The sequence below is a fragment of the Phodopus roborovskii genome, unplaced genomic scaffold, assembly GCF_943737965.1.
Source record: "Phodopus roborovskii unplaced genomic scaffold, PHOROB, whole genome shotgun sequence".
NCBI lineage: Eukaryota > Metazoa > Chordata > Mammalia > Rodentia > Cricetidae > Phodopus > Phodopus roborovskii.
The window spans coordinates 4,020,113-4,026,409 of record NW_026126638.1 but is presented as its reverse complement, the minus strand read 5'-3'; the positions used below and the strand labels follow the sequence as shown (position 1 = coordinate 4,026,409).

Below are 6,297 nucleotides of genomic sequence, written 5' to 3'. Positions count from 1 at the left end.
TTCTTTTGTTGGGGCCATGCGGCAGGCATTCCGTTCAAGGATGTAGATAAAAGTAGCTCCCAAATGCTAAGGGTGATGTGAGTTATATTTAGTCTCCAAGGGTTCATTGAAATAAATTAAAATGCCTTTGAGGTGACAAGAGTTAGGCAAGACTTACCGTTTTACTCACATTTGCCTCCCACCGTAATAACTTTACGCTCCCATATAATCCTGTTAACACCTCACTGTCTGCATTCTTTTCCATTCATCCACCAATTTCATTTCATCCTGCCCAGGTTCTCTGCTCACTTCCTTCCCAGCGTTGCGGTCGGATCATTATAGCTCCAGGATCTGCTGTAGACTGCCCTCTCTCCAGTACTCAGTATGTGACTACTAATCATTAGAGGGTGTGCTGCTGGATGTTGCCAGGCAAGCATACTAAAAGATATCATTTCTTGGGTATCCAGGTAACTTATCCACGAAAACTCATTCTCTAATTATTTTTCAAGACATTCCCACCTGAGCCTTAAAGTCTAATGGAACTGTAACTTATAAATATGTCTTAAAGGCCATTTCTGCTCTGAAAAAAAAAAAGCTCTATTGCATATGGAAATCAATAGTAATTAAAATATTTTTAGTAATTTTATGCAAAAAGGTTCATGGTGTGAAAGTTTTAATTTTTGCATCATAATAGAAGTTTTGGAGCATTTCAGATTTTCAGGAATAGGTACATTTAACCTTGTTGGTTTTATAATTTTTGTTTTGAGGTCTGGAAGGAGGTGTCTCAATGTATTGCCAAACTCAAAGGCACAAGTCTGCCTCAAGGATCTCATATGCTGGAATTAGAGGATTGTGGAGTCATGCCATCTACCTTTATTTTGATAAGACCTTGTATTTAGAGTTTGTCACTGACATGGGATAAGAATTTGGGGGTGTTGGAATAATATAAATAATATATGTGTGAGGACATGAATTTGGAAGTCTGGAGGGTCGAAGTGTTATGGATTGAATGAATGACGTTCCTTTCAAACTCATGTTACCCAGGTATGGTGGCTTATATCTGTAATCCCAGCACTTGGAGGTAGAGGTAGGTAGGAAAAGCATAAATTCAAGGCCATTTTTGGTCACACACACACACACACACACACACACACACACACACTTATATATATATATATATATATATATATATATATATATATATATATAGTGTCCAGGCTGGGCTACATGAAATCTTGTCTCAAGAAAACAAACAAATGGGCTGGAGAAATGGCTCAGTGGTTAAAAGCATTGACTACACTTTCTGAGGACTGGGGCCTAATTCCTAGCACTTACATGGTGGCTCACAACTTTCTTGTAACTTCAGTTTTAGGGGACCCAACATCCTCACACAGACATACATATAGGCAAAACACCAACATACATGAAATAAAAATTAAAAAATATTTAAACAAACAAATAATAATAATTTAAAATCCCCCAAAATTTATTCCCCAATGAGGTCAGATCCAATTTGTATACTTTGATATGGTTGCCCTCACAGACTAATAAAGACATTGTCAAGAATGTAAAGAGGCCCAGGTACAGTGGTATATGCCTATAATGCCAGAACTCAGGAGGCCAAGGCAAGAAGACCTCAAATTGGGAAATAGCCTGGGTTACATAATGAGCCTATCTGAAAAGACAAATGGGAAGATAATACAGGGGGCTGGAGAGATGGTTCAGTGGTTAAGAGGTCTTGCTGTGCTGGCCATGGTGGTGCACCCATTAACCCAGCCACTCAGGAGATACAGGTAGGCAGATCGCTGTGAGTTCAAGGCCAGTCTGGTCAACAGAATAAATTCCAGGACAGCCAGGGCTGCACAGAGAAAACCTATCTCACCTCCCCCCCAAAAAACAAACTGTCTCACCCCCCCACCAAAACAAAACAAAAAACCCCTGAAAACTCTTGATGCTCTTGGAGAAGACTCAGGTTTGGTTCCAAGCACCAATATGGTGGTTTCCAACCATAACTATAATTCCAGGGAATCTGATGTCCTCTTCTGCCCTCCATGGGCACCAAGCACACCTGTTGTTCACCTACATACATGCATACATATAGGTGAAACACTCAAGTACATCAAATATAAAAAAGGTTTTTTTAAAGAAGACAATACAGATTGGGAAAACAATTTGCAAACTGTGTCGAAACTCACGGTCTACCTTGAATATATAAATAACTCAAACTCAACAAAAAAGACAGCACCATTTAAAATGAAAAAAGTTGCCGGGCAAAGTTGCTAAAGTGTGTCATTCCAGCTACTAGGGAGGTTGAGGCAGGAAGGTCATGAGTTCAAGCCTACCTGAGCAACTTAGTGAGACCCTGACTCATAAAGGAAAGTGAGAACTGAGGATATATCTCAGTAGTACAGCACTTGAAGGGGTGGGGGAAGGATGAAGGAAAAGAGCTAAAGAGATATTTCTTTAATGATACACAAATAGTAATAAGAACATGGAAAATTGATGTAATAGTCATTAAGAAAATGCAAATCAAAATTTTAATAAGATAACACATCAACCTTACAAGGATGACTAAAAGAAAAGTTTTGGCAAGGGTGGAGTTGGTTCCCTCATACACTACTGTTGGAAATGCAAAATGATTTTACAAAGCCACTTTGTACAAGCCTGGTAGTGGTGGTACGCCTTTAATCCCAGGACTCAGGAGGTAGAGGCAGGTGGGGATCTCTGCGAGTTTGAGTCCAGCATGGTCTACAGAAGGAGTTCCAGGACAGGCTCCAAAGCAACACAGAGAAACCCTGTCTTAAAAAACCAACCAACCAACCAAACAAACAAACAAAAAGACCACCACCACCAACAACAAAAAAACCCCCAAACAAGCAAAAAGCCCCTTCGTAAAACTATGGAATAGTCCTTTGAAAATTTAGTTATCACATGACACAGAAATTCCTCTTCTAGGCATATAGGATAAAAACATATGTCCACTCCAAATTTGGTACATGAATTATTTTCTAGGGAAATATGTCAGTGTAGATCACTTGCCCAGCACAGACGAGTTCATGAGTTCAAGCCCAGCACCAAAAAGAAAAAGATTAAAACAAATTGTTATGAGCCAGGCAGTAGTGGGTACATTCCTTTAGTCCCAGAATTTGGGAGGCAGAGGCAGGTAGATCTCTGTGAAGTTCAAGGCCAGCCTGGTCTACAAAGGTAGTTCTAGGACAACCAGGGCTACACAGAGAAACCCTGTCTGGAAACAAAAACAAAAATGATACGGGCTAGAGAGATGACTCATTGTTTAACAGTAATTACTGAGTTCAGTGCCTAGCACCCACATGGCAGCTCACAACTGTCTGCTGTCCTCTTCTTGTGTGGAGATTTACAATGTACATACAAACAAAGTACCCATATATATAAAATACATAAAATTTTAAAAAACAAGTTGGTACATGAATATTGCAATATCATATCATTATTCATTCCTGATTGACAGAAATTCAGAGAAAAAAATTTAAAAAAAAAACCCTAGTGTTTAGCTCCTACAAATTGCCCGTATGAATTCACTGATGTATAAACAGCTTTTTTGTTTACTTGCTTGCTTGTTTCTTCTCACTAATTAGAAACTTGGAGCTAGCAGGAATTGGGATGTGGCTACTTTGGCTGTATTCCAGATACAAGTCAAATTTAAATCAGTTCTATATACCTCCCATTCAAAGACCCAGAATAAAACAGCAATTATTACTAGGTTTTGATTTCCTCATAGTAGAAAGCAAGTGCACAGGGTCCAAGTTACAAAAACTCAGGTGGTCTCTCCACTCTGTGCCAGGAACCAAACCAAGGACCCTATGCTTGCTAGACAAGCAGTCTTCCACTGAGCTGATTTTCCAACCCTCAGAAACTCAAGGGAGGCCTCTGACTAAGTGTTCTATATATCCTACACACCCACATTTCATTAACTAAAGGGAGTTGTGTGATCAAGAAAATTATGTGGAGATGCTATGGAGTAGAGAGAGAAGTACAAAGGAAAGGAGAAAGGCATGTTCTGTACCTTTCATAAAACTTCCTAAAATGTATTCATACCCCTGATGCATATGTATTATGGTAAAAACTTAGTATGTGGGCTAGCAAGGTAGCTTTAGCCCATAAAGGTCCCTCTCGCCAAGCCTAATGATCTGAGTTTGATCTTCAGAAGCCACAGATAGAAGCAGAGAATGGATTTCTTCAAGTGGTTTTCTGACCTTCACATATATACTTTGGTATTCATGTACACACACACACACAAATATATAATTGTAAAACTTCTATATGTGGTCACTCCTTGCCTGTAGACAAATTGGAAATACAACCTTTATTCTAGACAGCCAGTTATTCCATTAAAATGAAAAGTTTAGCTTTTTCTGTTTTTATGAAACACCTTTCATGGTATGGAGATATGGCTCAGTGGTAGAGTGTTTGCATAGCATACTCAAAGTCCCAAGTTTCATGTTCAGCACAACAATAAAATAAACCAATAAATGAAAGATCACATATACCAGCTCACATATGTAATTCTAGCAGTTGGGAAGCTGATACAGAAAAAATTTCCAGGAGTTTGATTCCAGCCTGAGCTACACAGTAAATTTAGGACAGCCTGGTCTGTAGGAAGGATGGCCTCAGAGTCTAGATTCTCCTGCTTCTGGCCTCTCATGTGCCATGATTACAAATGTAGTATCACCTCATCTTAATTATGTCAGCAATAACACTACAGATGCTCCTCGATTTATGATGGGGTAAACAAGTTGGCCTATTTTACATTGAAAGTACCCTAGGCAAGCAAAAGTGTAGATAGAGCATATGCAGCCAAACACACACACACACACACACACACACACACACACACACACACACACACACTTAAAAAGAAATTCAAGTCCTTAAAGAAAAAATGTCACCAGTCACAGCAGTAGAAGAAAACAAAACAAACAAACAAACAAAAAAGCTTATCTGCTGACAAAAGAAGTCATGCAAAACAAGTCCAAATCATTGGGTATAGCTGGAGGTGCCAAATATAGCCCCAATCAAAGGTCCATTTCTGGATCCGTACTTAGAGGATATGGAAATACCGCTGGGAGAACTAGGAGATACCACTGAACTGGCCTCTGGCTTGAACTTAGTGAAAGCCTTCCCTGGCTTTCTTGATAACACATAAGCCTTTCTTTTGAGGTTCTGATGAGTTTAATGTCCCCAAATCCCTTCTCGTTGTATAAATATTATTGCTAACATGGCATAGCCATGCCACCCAGACCACAGGGAGAAAGAACATCACCCATAAATCATTGTTTCTCCATTATCCAAACAGAGGCCTTTTTCTTGGCACTAGGAAAGCTTATCCTGTGTAGAAGCCACTTTCAGAATAGGAAAAGGCATTTCCAGAACTTGTTCTTAGCACAGACACCTTTGGGAAGAGCATAGAAAACATTTCTCCCTTTCTCCTCACAGCTGTTTCCTGGAGCCTTTGCAAATCAATTCGGCATGAAGGGAAAAACAAGTCAACCAAAGAAGCTGCCTTAAAAATTGTGACATCAAGCCAGGTCCAGTGGCTCTTGCCTATAATACCAGCACTTGGAAAGCTGAGGCAGGAGGATGGCTGTGAGTCTGAGACCAGCTTGAGCTACAAGTGAGACTGTTTCAAAAAACAAAAAAATGAAAACAAAAACAGAAAGAAAAAAGAATAACTATGATGTCATGGTGTCAGTGGCTCTTGGGTCACTCTAGTTTTCTCCACTCTAACTATACCAACAAACTTAATTCCTTAGAACAACAATCATGTGGCAATGTGACTAGCAGATGCCACAAACGTGGCCTGTCTGGCATCCAGGGAGAGGTTTTGCATGATTTCCTTCATGACTGTACATGCTCTTCTTTTTAGTGCTTTGGCCTTGCCTACTTACTAAAAGTGTCCAATGGCATGCAGATACATTCTCTGTGCTTCTATTCTCACCCAGTTCAGTCCCTCATTTAATGTCATGATCTTCTCCATACAATAATGTCAGGGAGCTCACAGGCAGGCTTCATCTATAGAATACACTTTCTCTAGCCTGAGTACCTTTATTAGGAAAAGCCTCCCAAATGTTAGGGGATAGAGGTTTTAGCCTGAAAATCTTATTAAATCATCTAAATAAAGAGAATTCTTTTGTTCTAAGCTTTAATAATGATACTACTCCTACTACCTATTGCAGCTATCTTATGAAGGTGGTCATAATACTTATTTCTTTGTCAATATTAGTTCAGTTCTGTTCTTAGACAACAGATTTGTATTGTGCTTAAATGTCTTTGGGTAAATGC

The 6,297-nt window shown here is 39.4% G+C and overlaps 1 long non-coding RNA gene across 1 annotated transcript; it reads left to right on the top strand.

Annotated features, from left to right (window-relative positions):
- The first annotated feature begins 242 nt into the window (after window positions 1–242).
- Window positions 243–5,693, top strand: LOC127213056 (uncharacterized). Its single transcript, XR_007833609.1, has 2 exons — window positions 243–446; window positions 5,452–5,693. It is a non-coding gene; the product is annotated as an uncharacterized LOC127213056 (long non-coding RNA).
- Window positions 5,694–6,297: the final 604 nt, after the last annotated feature.